The 18365-nt window shown below is 47.2% G+C and overlaps 1 protein-coding gene across 4 annotated transcripts in view; it reads left to right on the forward strand.

The window, feature by feature from the left end:
* The first annotated feature begins 1075 nt into the window (after positions 1 to 1075).
* Positions 1076 to 18365, forward strand: part of LOC144125532 (uncharacterized) — a 177360-nt gene continuing 160070 nt past the window's right edge. For all 4 annotated transcript variants that reach the window (XR_013313388.1, XM_077659015.1, XM_077659017.1 and 1 more), the window contains exon 1: positions 1076 to 1275. The gene's annotated coding sequence lies outside the window, so the exon portion shown is untranslated. The remainder of the gene's footprint in view (positions 1276 to 18365) is intronic.

An 18365-nucleotide genomic window follows, 5' to 3' on the forward strand; every position in this document is an offset into this window, starting at 1 on the left:
TATGTGCCAGCAACGTCTGAGGCCTTCCTTCCTTCCTTCGAACACATTTGATAGCGCATGATATTATATTTACATTATTACATGTCACTGAATACCATTGCTAAAACGATAAAAATACGCGTAAAGCAACAAAAAAAATGACTAAAGCACGCATTAATCATTATTGCTTGCAAAAATTATTCTCATGAAACAAACAAGGTTTCTAGCGGTTTCAGCTTCAAACGGTACTCCACTCCGTGTTCCTGCGCCATAACAATGTAATAAGTGCTGACCATAAATGCCACCTGCGAAAGGTCCAAGAAGTTAAGTTTTCCAGAATTTCTAGTGTCTTTGGAGACTTCATTTATTGCGCGTCATGTTACTAAGCACCTTTTGAACGCAATGAACTGCACACGAAGCCTGCTTGATTGTGCGAACTAATGCACACATTAGACAATTTGATGCATGGGTATCAACAAATCTATGCCGGTGTATAAGAAGGTTTTGCACCTGAGGACTTATATAAGCGTTAGCCTCGGCCCACTACTAGCTAAGGACGAAAGGAAAATAGAATTTGTAGGATGTGGGTCTGGGCTAGTTTGTAATCCATGCTTGACACAAAGCGCGCAGAAAACACAAAGATGCGCCCTCTCTTCTTGGCTTTTCACACGGTGCCCGCTTATCCGTAGCAAAAATGTTTTTAGTCAGTCTATAACCAGTGCATGGACTGCGTATTGAAATTCTATTAATTAATGAAGACATGGATGCTATTTACTGTTATCCAAATAGGCTTAACGAGACCTGTATGTTATTCATGTGAACTGGGCAGTGCGGATGTGGAAGTGATGCGCGAATACCTGGCCTGCAAGCCGTCGAAGGCATTTCTGCCGTTAAAACGGTGAAGACGAGTAACCCAGGACTACGGCCGCAGCAAGCACAGGTGTACAGCGCATCCGCCGGCCACTGTGGCGACCCAGTTAGTTTCCCGGAGTGTCCACGGCGCGGCGCGGCCATCGGTCGGCCGCCGGCGGCGACGTCGAAGCGGACCCGAGGACGCGGGGAGAGGAGGCCGCTCGCACGCGGCGCCGCTGAGTATTCTGCGTTTCGCTGCCACCGGTGCTGGTCGGTTGTTCGGCCGCTTCTGCTACTGCCTACGCTGCCGCTCCCGCTATCCCTGACAGTGTACGCGCGCTCTTTTCGGCTCGTCGGATCGGAGATTGGTGTTAGCGCGTTGCGCTGTGCCGCTGCATCCGTCTTCTTCAGGTTGCCAGTTCGTCTGCCCCTCTTTGGAGTTCGGTGAGTAGTGCACGCTCCTCAACTCCGTAAACAGGTTGTGACTGTCACCGAGAGACGCGCGCGGAATGACAACGCTGTGCGTGTTGCGGAACTCGAAGTTGTTTTCTGCCGCGCTCATTTAGAAGGCCGCTCATTCTACCCGTCTTCTTTTTGTCGGCCGTGCGTTGCACGAAGCTACGAAATTGTGGTTTGGAACTCAACATTCGCTGTGGAAGGCGCATGAAGACTAAAAATTCGAGCCTCGTTGCGCCAATGACAACTCGGCTATGAATTCTTTCATTCATCGGCAAGTTGGCTCATGATTTTGACATTCTTGGCTCGTGGGCGGCGAACTGTCTTCGGCGTATCGAAATGCGTACGTTGATCGGACGACAACAAGCCGGCGACTGGGGCTGGTCGGTACAGCATTTTTGCAATGGAAGCGCTAACCATCTCCATTCCTGCAAAAGCTTTTCCCGCCTAAAAATAAAAATAAAAAAGTTGAAAGTAAGCTTTCGTTCTGTTCGTCCTCTCTCTGTCCTAGATCGTTCTGTCAAAGTAAGCGCTTCCATTGCAAAAAAAAAAAAATGTTAATCAGATAATGTCTAATGCGGTGCTCTGGATGATTAACGCATCGACTGCCGTCAAACATTGTGAAAGAGTCAGGGTGCTGGGGTTCGAACCATTTTTCGGCATTGGAAACACAGACAAAAACAAAAGCGTGTCATAAGCCCTTGACAAGCTCATGCTTGTCAAATCAGGACAAGTGTGAGCTTCTGAGTAGGGAAATCACTTTACAGAGAATCACATATATTAGTCCGTTTCATTCGGTGAGCGAGTATTGCGAGTAGTCATGAATGATCCGATGAGAGCTCCGTTTTTTTTTTTAAGCCGAAGCGTTAAACATCTATGTTTTACCCACTTTTCCCTCTAGATCCGATTAGTGATCATCTGAAAACTCGATAACTCCCTGAACAACAAAATGTGCATCAGCGCACACAGCAAGCGCCGCTGCACATACTGTAGCAGCAACAGAAATTTTCCGCGCGGTCATCTAAGGAAAAGATCCCTGACTTTGAATGTCAGGTTCCGGATCTTAACATGGCGTTCTTCAAATGAACGTGCACTGAAGTGTCACGCCTCCTGCGATTATGTAACATTCCATGATCACGCAGCTGTCATAGCGACCGCTACTTGACGGGATAATTGTCGGTGGAGCGTCGTAGCGCGTTCGCGATCTCCCGTGGCTACAGGTTCGCCTTCCGAAGTGTGCTCTCCGCTCGAAAGCACAAATACATCAAGACCCGGTTTAAACCTGAACAGAGGTCTCCATGCTGGAATCGGTGAGCGCCGGTTTCATGAGTTGCGTATAGAAATCTGATGGAAAAACAAGATTTCACCGATTTGTTTGTAGAGGCTCACGTATAGACTTGTCACAAGCTTCGCACTGAACTAAGATTTATTTGGGGTCGTGGCAAACGCGTCAGTTGATTCCGGTAGACCTACCCTACCCGCACCTTGGTTGTTCCTCTCAAAAACCACGGTCTCCTTCGAGTGAATCATCGCCGCGTTTTCTTCCATAACGTCAGTTCGGCCGCATTTAGTAGTACTAACGCCATGGCAGTCTCCCGTACGGCGGCTCCTGGTTCTCGGGCGAAACAAGGGTGTTGGGCATCAGCCTTCGACATCTCGCCCGGCAACGCTAATCGCGACAACGCATCGCGATGCTGCGAGTGATTTCGCGACGGCCGTTCAAGGCTGACTACCTTGCTTTCGCAACAAGTCTGATGCTTCTCAGAAGCCGGAGCAAATTGAATGCCGAATTTCAACGTCAGCATCATATCTTACTTCCAAGTTATCACAACTAAACCTAACCGATGCGTCTGTCACGAAACTGTAGCAGTTCAGTTAGTCTAATGGTATCCACACGTTTCCTTGTAGTCCGATCCTTTGTATAGCACTCAAGGTTGGCGCGAAGAGCCATCGCCATGGAATTAAGTATTCGCGACTTCAGCTCTGAAGCAATAGCGCAGCGAGATCGAACGTTTTAAGATGAAGCGCTCGCGCATAACTTACCACACGGCGCAAGAACTGCTAAGCATGCACCATTACGCACTGCCCGGAGCACAACAGAGCAGTGGAAAGTAGCGAGCGTTGCACAAAGCAAAAGTAATCGGAAAAAAAGTGGCAATGGAGACCAGAACGTAATAAGACGCGCTCAAAGCGACTAAATTGGAGTAGAGACAATGCGAAACAAGCTGTCCGCAAAGTGATGCTTCGAGCCGGGAAAATGACGCCGCCAGAAGAGTCGCTGAGAATGACTAAAGAGCGCGCAAGCAGCAACGCAGCCGGTTACAAGTGAACGACATCGAACACGGGTGTCTCGCGTTTCCGCTGGTATATCGAACAATGGTGGTGAAGCCGTCCTAGACCCCTTCCCTTGTGTTCTGTAGTTCCGTAATGCTGATATTTCCGGTTGTTAACGATAGGTGGACGTTTTTCTTTTCTTTTTGAGTTCGATTACAAACAGGTAGCCTGTCACAACAGTTAGTTAATGACGCACGGCGTGGTCTGATTCGCGCTTCCTAGTAAAGCCCAAGAAAGTCTTCGTTGGAAGGATATTTCCCCGTTTCCTTGGCTGTCCAGACGGAACCTTGGCTGCATATAGGCATAGAACCAGCGGCTTTCGTAAGCAAGTGACCGATACTTGAAAACCTTGCACCGTGGCCGATGAATCACATATGTTCGAGACTATGCATGTACCACCCGCGCTATTGTACAGACGGCTCTGAGCACCGCTTCATGCAAATTGCAGGCAGGACAAGGCTCTCGATATACGGTCCCGCGAATGGGTCTTTTTTCTCCTGCTTCTTTATCGAGTTTCGTTTTTTCCGCATCCGGTTTCCTCGCTCGCTATCGCGACTTGTGAGGTTTATCATAGATCAAGGATTACGTATAGTCTCAAGGTAGAAGCTAAGGGGGAATGGTTAGAAGACTCCGGTAGGCCGGAACAGGCGTTGTTGCGGTTCATTCACACAAGGAGGACGCGGCCGTGCCGGACGCTTGTGAGGAGAGGGGAAGGAGGGCGAGGTGAAAGGAACGCTCATAGCCCAATCTCTTATGTCTATATATGGATACAAACAACGATGAAAAACACAAGCGAACCGCTACAGTAAACAGGGAATGCGGAGTATTCTCTCGGGCGACCTAGTAATATGACCGAAAAAGAAAGTGAGAGGACAGAGAGAGAGAAGAAAGAAAGCTATCAGTAACTGAGGCGTGGATGCCTTGGACGACAGACAGAAAGAAGAGAAAGAAAAGGAAAGGGAGAGAGTGAAGAGGGTGGTACAGCGAGGAAAGGGCGAGTGGTGGCAAAAATAACTCCCGTTGTTGGGCCCCCCCCCCTCCGATTTCCGCAAACGGGGTTTCCTTCAAGCGGGAAGGGATGCCGCAACTTCTTACGAGCTTTCCTGTCGACAGGGTTCACGCGTTGGGATCGACGCCCCCGCCGCGCTTGCGAATGATGCAAAGGGAAGGAAATAATAATAAAAAAATGTAACACCAGGAACTATCCGCGATGCCACGCGGTGACGCTCACACGGCCGTAAGTGTCACTGGATGCATCGCGCGCTTCCGGGCCTGGCTGTGCGGTGAATGTATGCGCAGTATTTATACGCTTCCTATACGCAATTCCTTCGCGTTTCCTATAAACTGTTCATATTCGGTTCCTGTCCACACACTAAACAATTTCTCACCCTTTATGGTGTAAATCAGCTGTCCCCAGACGAACACCCTTATGCAATTGTTCGGTGCTAAAAAAGGGTGCAGAGACCAGCACCCTTAATGAAGGGTGCACTTAATGATACTTTAGAGGATGTAATGGTTGCACCCTCATTAAAGGGCAATATTTTTCCATAACATCTCTACGAATGCATGTTGGAAGGGCGCTCCACAATGATTCACCCATGAAGCAAAAGCCTTGGATTGATGAGCGCCATCGAAACTTTCATGTTTGCACCCTTCCTGAAGGGTGCTGATGTTTGCACCCTTTTTAGCACCCAAAAGGGTGTTCGTCTGGGGACAGCTGATTTACACCCTTAAGGGTGAGAATTTGTTTAGTGTGCAGCTCTCATGTCGTCCCTATTCGCGGTTCTTCTTCGGCTTTTATAGTCAGTTCTTATGCGGTTCCGTTATGCAGTTAAGACATGGATTGTTGTGTACAGCTCATATTCGGTTCGTATCCAGTTTTCATGCCTTTCCTGCGCTCAGTTCTCGTTCGGCTTTTATATTCGATTCTTATATACTTATACACTCAGATCATAAGCGATTCCTAAATGCAAAGATGCGCTGGTGCGTTAGAGCCGACATGTTGAGTTAGCTGGTATACGTTGAAGCTTAAGCGTGCACTTAATGAGCAGCGGATGTCGAAACTTATCAGTGAAGGCGGCACCAGGTTGAATGAACACATCTTTCGGACTGCCGTCTTTAAGTCGAAGTAGCATTGCGTTGTGTTGCGGGGCGATCTGCAGAGTCTAGATCAATATCGCAGTAAAATTATGTAATCGGCGCAGGGCTGGTTTCCGTAAAGCAAACAGTGCATTAGGCGTTGTTACAGCTACTTTAAAGTATAGGTATGGCTCCGAGGTATTGCTGTAATAAGATTCCTTCTTAAGTCTTAACGCAAACGCTGTAATATTTTCCAGAAAAGAGACGCATAGTGACAGTCGATTGTCAAAGACATCTATGTTAACCACACAAACAGTACACCTGACGCAGCCAAGCCATCTTTTAAGCGCTGCGAACAATCGTTGCAGGTTTCTTGCTGATGCTACGTACCTTACAGCGCGAAAGATTCTGCTTCCTTTTTCCACGTGCTAAGCAGAAATGGCGGAAATTTTGCAGCCCTTAGTTTTTTTCTCTGTCTGGTTCACGCTTTTCCGTCATTTCTTCACACCTAACAATATGCGCATTCCAGCAAGGCTCCCACCCATAGACATAAAGCAAACGCTGAGTTTGTCTTCACGGTGCTTTGCAAGTATCTCTCGGACGCGTCAACACACACGCCGCTCGTTGAAGCACGCAGACGTGGAGAGACTTACGACAGTCATTTCTGATGAATCTGCTGCGCGTAATTACTCCCAGCGGGTGTCCCTCCTATCCGAGGTAACTCGCGAAGGAAAGCCCTCTCTTCGTGTATACGTTATGCGTGCGGGCCCACAACAAGAAGGACGCGCATCCTTCGCGTGGAAGCCCATTGTCCCAAGTTTAGACAAGACGCTCTCTGCGCAGCAGAATTGCTCAGCTTGGAATTTTCTTCGCAAACCCACTAGAGTAGTAAGTGTACACGCAGCTCTATATAAAAAAATGCCCCTGGGTCTACAGAACTGCGTCACCCAGTTACTGTGCGCTGTCTCGCGCTGTTAATTTGGGCACATTTTCAGTCTGAACGAAAGCTTTGCGTGAACCGAGAAACACGACTTTGTCGTGCCGAATCACTCTGTGCGTGGAGAAGCGAGCGTTTAGCTGTCTGGGCGCCCACGATGGTTGTTTCGCGTGAGCGCCTGCCTGTGGGCGAAGGCGTCGCAGGGTGCGGTGAACAGCGACGCGTGCGGATCGCTCGGATGCGCTTCTTTATTACTCTTTAATCCCGGGCGAGCCTGTAGACCACTGCACGCGTGCACGTGCCTCGAAACGGGCTCGTGCGGAATCGAGCAAGGTCGCAAAACAGGATGCGTTGAGGCGAATGAAACGTGGAACTGCAGTATATATAAATGGAATGAGGAGCCATCTGGAGCTGCTTGGTTTATTTTAAAGCTAAAGGCTTATAAGCGCGTGTTTGCTCTGTGGTTGGTTTTTCAACCTTTTTCTGTGATTCGGAGCGTTTAAAGCCAGGATAAGATACGTTCACCAGCCTCCCCTTATGTATTTCTTTTTCGTGTTTACCATTAGGCATATTTGCACCATTGTATGCGTGCATATGCAATCCTTGTCAAAGGTGTCACAGCCCAAGGGGTCTGCTTCTGAGCCCTACAGCGCGGCTCCTCTTTGCATACTCAGGAACCCTAATCTCACGAAGGCAGGAGGAACCTAAGTCAACCCTCTCAAGCTTAGGACTCTCAAATGTGCTAAAGAACCCCGCTACACGGCTTGGGAGCAAACACCTTGGGCTGTATACTTTAGACTACGGCTGTTACGTAATGTGTTTGTAAAAGCATGCACATATACGCGTTTGAGCACCTGCATATCAATGGTTTTTCTCTGCGTACTAAATTTCGCAATAACGAGGATGACGTCGTGTGCGTTGTGGAGTTTGCTGCCGACTGCTGCTGTCTGTGTGAAAGTGGCTGACGGACGGCGCCAAGCTGCTTTCGCAGCAGTTTTCGCAGCCCCCTCCCCATGTCTCAAATACGAAAATAAAACTTCAATACCGAATTCACGCCCTTAAGCGGAAAGTGAATAATTTTGTTAGTGGCTATTTATTAGTAAAAATAGCAATGGAAGGAAAAGATGTTACTAGCCGCGGCATTCTGCCATGGAAACCTGAAGCACCTGAGCTGCGACTAGCGAGAACAAAAGTACAGGGAGAGGAAAAGAAAAAAAAAAGGGGGGGGGGGCTACAGTAAGAAAGGATAGGGGTAGGGCGGCAATATACACTATGTACAATTACAGAATATGGAGAATGAATAAAGTAAATGAAATTCGGAAAGTCTGACGAGGCTAAGGGTTGTAAGATTTAATTAAAGAGAGTTTATAGAGTCTTTAGAGCGTCTGATTATAGCTGAGAGTTTTAGACGTATTAGCGAAAAACAGATTTCAGACCAGACAGATGCTTAGTGCGCATGCGCCGTGCATATGTGGAGATCGCTTCTGCCACTGTGCATGCTGCTCCGCTATACTTCTACCCTAGTATGCCTCCACCGCCTCCGCTGTGCTAAAACTTTCTCTTTTACCGTCGTGGGTGGGAACGAGCCCACGAAGACGCGTGAAGACCACATGCGCAGCGGAGGTAAACGCAGGATGCTCTCTAGCTGAACTCGCGCGTTTTTGTAGGAATGATGTGTATATGCGCAATGTTTCCGCGGATACTAACGCGCTTGAACATGCAATGCTTTTTTTTAACTTCTGAGGCGTGAATGAAGCCTAAGCGGTGTTTTTTCTTTGTCCTCAACAGTTAACTAGCTGCGCTTTTGTTTTTACCTTTAACTTTTAAAGCCCGAAGTCACTGCGTGCGTGTGCTACACACGCAGTGACTGCTACAACGTGGGCTACACAGAACAATGTCCAGAGTGTAACGCAAAAAAAAATATAAAAGAACCTAAAACCGTGCGCGGACACGATGAATGCATGAGCAGGAAACTGTTTTAACAGCAGATCTAAAGGCGCAGACGCAGCGCTCACGGGATGGTGAAAACGCTGGTATAAGTCTCACGTCATTACCGTCTTCGCTGACTATTTTGTATCATTATAGTATACGTATAGCGGTCGTATAAACAGTTATTCGGACGAATTTCCGAGTGCATAATAAATACTCGAACACATAAGTCGAGTAGGCTCTTAATTACGCATACAGGCGATCTATATGAGTGAGTGAAGGAAAAAAAAGGAAATTGAGGGGTTCCTTTTTAAAAGCGTCGCCTCAAATGCCTCTCTCCGCCTGGAATGGCCAGGAAAACAAAACATGCAGCGTAGCCCGCAGACATCGACGCTCCTCATGACTCTCTCATGTTTAATGTATACGCGGACTCTTCTGGCACGTAAGCGTAAGGAGGAATTTATGTCGGCTTGCAAATAATTTCTGAGTGGGTCCGTGGCTCACGCTTGGACTCGTTCCAGAAAAAAAAAAACTTCACAATTGCGAGGAAAGTTGTGTTACGCTGAGGTGGAGCGGACTCGGGAAAAATGGCGCCATTGTCGTCCGCATCACTAGGCCCATTCGCCGCGTGTGCGCCCGTCAGAAACTGTCGCATTAATTGACCACATCTGGCGCCGCAACAAAACTAATTTAAACTAAAGGAAAAAGGGGTGGAATTTAAGGGAAGCGGCGTTCACTTCACTAGGCGTCGTGAAGGTGTATTAGAGCAGAACATGTGGCCGTGTTCAGGCTGCTTTTATGCTTGGTTCGTATGCAGAACAGATGTTCTTGCGCCGTTAACTGAACCGTTTTTTTTTTCCTTCATCAAGTTGAAGATTTTTACTCGCCGTGTTTGAAAATAAGATTTCCTTAGGGTCATTTGATATCAGTGAAGCTTAATCATTGCTGAAGCTGAAACCTTCGTTACATTTATAAAGCTCATTGCTGAAGCTTGACACTATTAACGTTCTTTAAATTCGTTCTCAGATTCAAAACTAAATTAGCTGACCTCTTTAGAATAACAATAATGATCATATGACCCCGCCAGTACCGAACGAGCGACCTCCTTATGGTCGTGTGCAAAGAGAAATTATACCTAATGTCGAATGCACTCTGTTTTTATTAGTAGTCGTGCTATCCTCAGGGAATAAGTTGGAAGCTCGCTCTATTCCTCCCTGTACAGGCACGGCTATTAATACATTCCACTCGCAATTCAGTGTACAATTTTGTTTAGTGTTGTTTATTGTGGGTCGTTCGATAGGCCATTACTTATGAATCCTCAGTAGTATAAAGCGATTGCACAAACCGCAAAATATCGTCAATCATCACTAGCACATGTCACGAACAACTCGAAGCCCAACTCAAGTACAGTCGCCTTGGAAAAAAGACAACTCATGATTGCACGTGTCTGCGCATTTAGTCCTAGCGTGGTTTCTTTCTGGCATCGATGTGGCGCTAGAACAAGGTCCAAGGCACCATGGAGCTGCCGATCACGATACCACATACATTTACACGCTGTTGCTTATGCGCGCACTAAAGAACCCGGACTGGTCTAAAGCAAACCTGTTTATAAGTAATCCTCAGACCACATAATTGAAAGACATTGTTGTCAACCAGACTTTGTTACCTCATGCATGGTAAGATGGGAAAATTGACAACGCAGAAGCAAATTAAAGCGGGCAGAAGCAGGGCTTACATGGCTGTGACTCTGTCGAAGAGACAGAGATTTTTTTTTTTTTTGTTTGCGTCGACGCCGTGTAAACGGCTCACATCACTGGGGAGTGCTGAGGCTGCGGGCCCGCGGCTCCTGCGTCAACTCACTCCGATGCGCTTCTGTCGTAGCCATATAACCGCGGCTAGAAAACGGATACTGTGCGCACAAAATTGCGCATGCGCACCAGATTTCATTGGGGACATGGAGATCAGAAGGTCACTGCTGTTACTCCTTGAAGATGCTCCGCTCCCGTGAAAGCTAGCATGTGAGATTGCATTACTGCGTTGCGCATCTTATTCTGATCTTCACTGAAGACTGGACACATATTTGTAAGGTATTGCATTGTTCCATAATGTCCTGTTATCCATAGGAGGTAGTGTACGAAAAAAAAAAAAACTTAAGGTGTACTAATTTTGCCGTGCATTAGGAGCCATAATTTGCTATCATTTACCCTGCAAGTGCATTAAATGCCTACACTACACGGACGGCTGTCATTTTTTCTGTAGCAATTAACCTTCAATAGGTTGTCTGACTGATGCCAGAAGGTCTTTTTTATTTTCTTCTACCTTAGCCTCAGCAGTCCCCAGAGTCCGTTGACAGGGGTGGCCGAGGGCGTGGTACAAAGAGGTAAATCTGCAAAATCGGCAACGCGGCGAAGCGAATACGAGAAGGGCGATTTGTGGAGGCGGCGCAGGCGGCCACGAAAAACACAGCTGGAAAACCGAAACTCCCTGCTGTTAGGAAACAGCACGCGACCTCGAGGAAGCGCAGCTTTCCTCGTCACACAGTGATTCCGCTGCTGCTGATCCGCACCCACGACTGTCGGTGTGACCCGCGGAGCACCTGCGGGCAGTACGGCCTGCGGCAAAAGAAAGAAAGAAAGAAAGAAAGAAAGAAAGAAAGAAAGAAAGAAAGAAAGAAAGAAAGAAAGAAAGAAAGAAAGGACGAAAGAAAGAAAGAAAGAAAGAAAGAGAGAAAGAAAGAAGCACGGGAAGTAGGGGTGTATGTTCAGGCTCCCCTCAGAGGCCATGTCAATCACCTTTGTTACTGGGAATTGACGAACAGCGTAAAGAAGCCCTCAGAGTGCGCGGGGGGTGCGCCGATGGGTTCTACGAAGGTCACTGCACGACGACAATGGTCTCCGAGAGCACAGAGAGAAAAAAGAAAAGAAAAGAGGAATGTCCAGTTCTCGCAGGTTGCGATGCTCGCCCTCTCCTTTCGCAGCACCGCAGTCGACCTGCGTTCTTCCGGCGCTTAGCGTGGCTTATCCTCGCTTCCAGTTCAGTTATGGGCGAGCGTTTCTCTAGATACGTGCGAAAGGGTCAACTATGACACCGGGCGGTGCCAACGAGAGCCTAACGAAACGCTGCCGCTGCAGTTCCTCTCCTAACTTTATTACTTCGGCAAGAATAAGCCGACCAACGCATTTAGCTTGGGTGCTGCTCGCTAGCCCGCAGTGTTTTTGTTTTCATTGGCAATTCTGCGCTGCTGTCGTCCATGCTCAGTACCTGTTGAAAGACGAAGAAGCCTTCAACAATATTTATGTCAAGAAGTGGCCTAATCATTTGCCTTGGCCTCACTTTGCTTTCTGTGCCACTGGCAAGTTCGGCAAGACAGCCTCTCCTTTCGTTCTTCTTCACTTGGGAGATCCTTTGTTTTTTGAGAGGTCTGGAAAGTCTCCATAACTTAAAGATCAAGCTGGTCAAGGTACTATACAGTATAGCGTCTACTTTTTATTCCGCCAGCATATGGCCAGCAAAGCTTTCAGCTTTGCAAGAATAGACGTAGCCGAACCTCCGGAGCCACAGTATGAGAACAACGTTTGTTTTTTACGTGTTAAGGCAGAAACAGTAAACTCCGCTTCTGATTGTGTTACTCTTTGCGGTCTTCGCGTTTTGTTTAATAACCAACATTCTCTTCTTCTGTAGTAATCACAAAGTGAACAAGAGAGGGAAAGCCTCAGGGTGCTTGCCAACGTTTCGACAAGTGCGCCTGCTCTTCGTCTGGGCAAAGCGTTCATCATCGGCGGGGTTTAAATAGCAGGTCTTCCCTCCCTTGTTCACTTTGTGATTATCAAGGACCATCTGATCAACCTCTCCTTACCATCATCTTCTGTACGGTGGCATACAGATCACCCCGACGTTATTTCGACATTTTTTTGGAAGCCCTATACTCGCATGTGCTCATACCCAACAATTCTGGACGAAAGAAATTTTAACTGGAAAGAGTTTATGAACGCAATTTTCTTTCACATATTGTAAGATTTCCCTGTAACAATCAATATATCCGCAAATCCCCCGTCGGCAGGCTTGTATTTTTTTTTTTTTGCTATCAACGTTTTTGCTATCGTGCAAAGCCTTCCTCATTGGTTTTCTATGGCAGTCTTAATTGCTCAATGCGAGCGATGGAAACACTCCAAAAGAAAGATTTTGCTACACATCGGAAGTATGGACTATTACCTTTAATATTTTCATAACAGTATACCTGCAATTTTCGAATATTCAGAATTTTTGTCCAAGAATGTTGGACATGTTAACTGCCTAGCACTGCTCGTGCCCAAGGTCGAAGACTAAGTAAGAGCTAGTTTAAGTTGATCTTGAGTAGGCATTAGCAGCCGCTGCGCATTCATATGTTGCGAATAGTCGATATCTTGTAATAAAAAACAAGAAAAAACAGCGGATGGAAATTATATTCAAGGAGAAAAAAGTAGACAGTGCGCGACATTAACCAGCATTTCAAAGGGATAAAACTTAATGTGTGCGATGCCTGCGTTCTGGTGTTCATGCCGCGATGAGAACACGGTGCAAATATATAGGCAATACAGATATGTGCGTCATCTGCTGAGTCAAGGGACACGCGGGAAATATAAGGCATGAAAGTAGACGGTAAAATGGCTCTCGAAAAGCACTCCGATTACACAGTAATGTTAGCAGTGCAGTGCAGGTGCAGCGTACAACGTGATAGCACGGTGTCGCCGGCGTATCGTGATCGAGAGAAAGGGGATTTTTCTGCACCTGATCACCAGACATACCCCATTTCCGAGCCGTATTGAATGTGAACCGCAGAGTCCAGGTGCAGAGACAGTGTTACCATTGTGCTCGCACCGAACAAGATGCATCGACATACACGTGCACGTGGTACGATTCATGCTTAGCGTATCAGGTGGTGTTCTCTGTAGGATTACATCTAAAGGTTACATCCTGCACACTGACTGGATAACGGTCGTTTCGGTATACTGATCAGCGGAAGTCTGTGTAGGCGTTGGGGCTAAGGTTGGCACGAAGCTGAGTACAGGGCCTTTCTAGACTGCGACTTTGTCACGTACGTCTGTGTACATCTTTAAACAATTGGCCTCAGACTCTGTTAAAGGGTCAAAACTTCCCGCTTTAAGACTAGATCACATGACCAAGTATGACCAGTTTCATGTTTTCCATGAACTTTTGCAGAACATGAGCGTCAAACCAGTAAAGAGCAACCGCACCAACGCACCGAACTGCTCTTTTTACCTCGGGAACTCAATTTACACGTTCAGGGCATTCTCAGAAACTTCGAATTATTGTCCTGAGAGGCCGATTGCCCTAATTAAATCGAATTGAACGTCCCGGCTACCGCCTTTTTTTGAACTAAACGCGGTAGGTAGGCGGAATCAACTAACGCGTGGAGTGCCTTTCAGCCAGTCCAGTGGCGGCTTCGCTTTCGCTTTTATTTTGTTTTTTAGGTTTCTGTGAATAAACAGTTTCTGTCACAGACAATATAGCCGCAAATTAGGCCTACGGAAATAAAAATACACGTGGACTCTTTGATTTACGTATCACTCCGCCGGTGCAAGAGCGGCAAGCCGCCACGGGACTGGCGGACGCGTTGGTTGACTCCTCCTATACCTACCGCGATGGGTTCCAAAAAAAGAAAGGCGGGAGCCGGGACGTTTAATCCGATGTAATTATGGCAATCGGCCACACAGGACAATAATTCGAAGTTTATAAGAATGTCCGGAACGTGTAGATAGAGTTCCTGCGGTAAAAAGACGAGCTCAGATTCCTCTTTAGCGCACCTTTAACACCTGCAAAGGTGTATGTATTATTAGCGCGAGTGCGTCAAAACACCGCAGCGTGGGCTGTATAAAAGAGAGCTGGCCTTGCTTCTCTCGGATTCATCGCCCGGGGCATCCTACGGCGTAGATTTCCAGAGCACTACTCTTCGCTGCTGTCGCTCCTTGCACCGTCGAGCACCAGCCTCGAAGATGTGGCGCTGGAAATTTCCATGCATTATACGAAAGGATATGCGCAGAAGATGCATCCGCCTTATCGTGCACGAAGCTCCGCTCAAGCATAAGGTCGAACTGCCCGAGGGCGCTGGTGGCCGAATAATCGACAAACATCGAAGGACGGCAACGCCACGTGTAGCAGGCGTATAGAATTTGCGCATTGTTCGCGCATATTTAATCGCCTCCCCCTGTAACCTTATCTAAGGCTGCAGTATGCAAAAGATATAAAATAAATAAATAAATTTAGTTGGGTGAAATATGGCTGAATAAGAATGAAAGTAGCTGGCAAGACAGGTGCGACAAGTCGGACAAGTCAGCTAGCTGACGTCACAGATGTACCCGTGATCCGGTTCGATTTAATTGTGCTCTGAATCGCACTGCGCACGTAATAAGTTTTTTCTTTCAAAAGGCTTATCGTTTTATCGCTCCCTTGCTACTTAAGAAAAAAAAACAAATAATGTGATCCTTGCTCGACTGGTTTGCCGCGTGCGTTGACCATGCATGCACGCCGTAATGCGCTACGCGAAGTGCGGGCTGGTTTGTGGGCTTGGACGCGAGAAGCTCAAGGCGGACTGCTGAACGTTGGGGTGTGGAACCGGAGTATAACGCTGTAGCCAGTCGCGCCTAAAGTAATAATGTTTTTGCTTTTCAACCAGCCTATGACATCGCTGGATATGTGGTGTCATGACATCGTCCTAATTTGCTGTAAATTATCAGGCCAATTATTTAGTTCTCTAGTCCAACTTAACAATGAAATTGCGTTAAAGCGAATTATTGTTTGATTAAGTGTGCGTTGCATAGTACGAACGAATAAGCCCTTACCGTTACCAGCATGTGCCGTGCAGTCCCATTGATTGACAGAGGACACAGGAGGAGATTCAACGCTGATATTACTTAACCTATATTTGAACCTTTAGCCGTTCGAGGTGCACCTTCAATGCCCTGGCACCTTACTTTATTCATTCCAAGAAAGAGCACGCGTACCAGAAGTCTGTTTTTTTTTTTTTTTTTGCTGCATTTCCACGCGTCTCCTTCTCAATTTCCCTTAATTTCAACATCGTTGTTTTGTAAGACAAAAGGGCGCGAGGCCAAAAGCATTGAGACTGATTGCTTTGGTAGTCCCGGCATAACCCCAACATGATTGAAAATGGAGATAGAACCAGAGGGCATGCTGCGGCGTCATCGGTGCCCCCAATAAAAGCACTGCACGCAGTTTCTTTCTTTTCTAACTCTCCCCTCTCTTTCTATCTCACAGAAAGAGGGAAGGAGAGAATGTTAAAAGATAGAGAAAAGGGACGCAGAGGTAATGTAGTTTCGGACGTTTTGAGTTGGAGAGGGATATAAAATGAAGCGTAAGCAACGGGCATCTTGCCCACCGTGAATGGCATCCAAAAACAGGTTGGTTGTAGGTGGTGACGTCAAGACCAGGCAGTTTATGAGAATAACGCCAAACACCAGACAAGCTACGCATTGTTAATAACAAGAAAAAGAACGCGCGCGCCTTCGGCCGGGTCACGCAAATCTCGCCTCGGCAATCGGCATAAGTGTTTTAAAGGCTGGTATACGCTGGCCTTGACTCGGCGGGTCGGCATGCCATAATTGCGATGCATGCTACGGAGCTACAGGGAGTGCCCGGGTGGGAAGGGGGTGTTCAGCGGTGCATGCATATATATATATATATATATATATATATATATATATATATATATATATATATATATATATATATATATATATATATATATATATATATATATATATATATATATATATATATATATATATATACAGGCTGTGCATTTCGTCTAGTAACGCGTTGCTGACGGCGATGGAGACGGCTGCGACATTGATAATTTTGCTGACAAGCCATTCGGCCCTGCAACTTTAGCAGTATATACATGGCCGTACAAGAATGGGTGAAAAAAGAAACTTGATATCTAGCAAATAGCAAAGCAAGAAGTGCTTGTTGTGGATTATGATGGTATATCACGCACTACTGGCACGGCTGCTCAATTTTATTTCTGCGTGTCTGTAAGGTGCTCATCGACGCTCAACCGTTATCCGCGCCTCCCGTTGTTACCGCGCAGGGAGGTGAATACGCATTTTAGTGATACCTCCGTAGTTTGAGCGTGTTGGGCATTTTTCCCGCGTGCTGCTGTTGTGAGAGCTTAGCAGGGTGCCCAATAGCAGCGCCAAACTCAAACCGCAGTTTTTATCCTGTCCTTTTCTTTCTTCGATATCGTGCTAAAGGCAGTGCTCTATTCCTGCATCCTTGTTCACCTTTGCCGCTTCAGGCTCCATCCTTCGCGGTGGGCAATACGGGCGCGGCAGTACGTTCGAACAAATGCTACGGAACGATTGTATATAGTGGCTCCCTAGGCGTCGTTTGAAGGTGACCTCGAGCGAAATTGCGCCGAAGTATAAGCGCTATGCGGTAGACGAGAGCACGAGTATAGTCCGATGCTCGGAGTTTGACGGCCGCGTCCTGTTATCGCGCTATCTTTTGCTCAAGGTGAAATCGCCTTCGGCATTCACTAGCGCTTCAAATTTTGGGATACACAAGACCACGACCTCGTTGGCCAACTATACCCGAGACAACTGTTTCAGACGTCTCTACGACTGGCGCGCCGTTCAGCGGGTAAGAAAAAAAATAGAATGTGGAGAAGGGCTACGAAAAGTCCTTGGGCGCGATTTCCTTCGCCTTCAGAGTACGGCCACTTTCGATTACCTTGACAGGCGAGTAGATCATGTAGCATGCAAACATCGATCTTCAGTTCTTCGCAGTTTTTTTTTTTTTCGCGGTGTCCTCTAGGATCCAACCATGACGAATATTCTCCAGAAAACATTTCTCTCTCCTGCCCTGCAGTAAATGCTGAGCTCAAACGTCCGGCGCTCTCACTTCGCTTTGAGGCAATGTGCCGTAATGGTATGCACGCTTTCATGCGCCTTTTATGGGACTCACAGGAACTTCTGACCCGCTTTAAAACCAAGCACTAGCTTCGTGTTTACAACGACGAGAGAAATTCGTAGGGTGCTGGCTCAGAACATGGTAGGGGACGTTCAAATAGTGAGAGAAAGACGTACTTACTTAAAGAAAGAACAGAAGCGGAAGGAGCGCTCAGAAAATAACTTGAATACATCGTCATAGCTTTCGCGGATTATTTTAAAAAATGGAGGGGACTCTTAAGCTGCAGAACTGCAGATTGGGCTTGTTGGTGTTTACGCATAATGGTGGCTCAACAGCGCAAACACACACAGACCAAGAAGGAGAAGAGCTGGTTTGCGTGTCTCGTCTCCTTCTTGGTGTGTGTGGGTTTGCGCTGTTGAACCACCATTATGACTCTCAAGCTCCGCTTTAAGGGTATGACGTGATACCGTAATGGGTTAACTCCCATTTATGCTGAAGGTCATTCTCCAGTTTACATTCATAGATCCCTGGGAGTCCTCATACCCACTCCTGGCGCAGTGGTGCAGCGGTTAAGCGGGGCGCCACTGCCTTGCGATGGCAGGTGCTCCCAGCGGTGGGCTTTGTACGGCCCAGGTCGCTATTCCCGAGCGACCAATCATTAACTGCCGCCTGCCACGGTGGGCAGTTTGTTCACTCTCCGGTGCGCAGATTGTGATGACGCTGCAGGGTCATGTGACCTAGGTGGCCCGCTTGCCTCCTAGGTTGATCTCCGTACACAACCTGCCAGAGTCATGCTCTTGAGCTTTCGCTCACAACGCCGACGTCTGATTTGCTGGACAACGGAGCCTTTAACGCTATCGCGTTAAAGAGATGC

Source organism: Amblyomma americanum, chromosome 3 (genome assembly GCF_052857255.1).
Source record: "Amblyomma americanum isolate KBUSLIRL-KWMA chromosome 3, ASM5285725v1, whole genome shotgun sequence".
NCBI classification, from domain to species: Eukaryota; Metazoa; Arthropoda; class Arachnida; order Ixodida; family Ixodidae; genus Amblyomma; species Amblyomma americanum.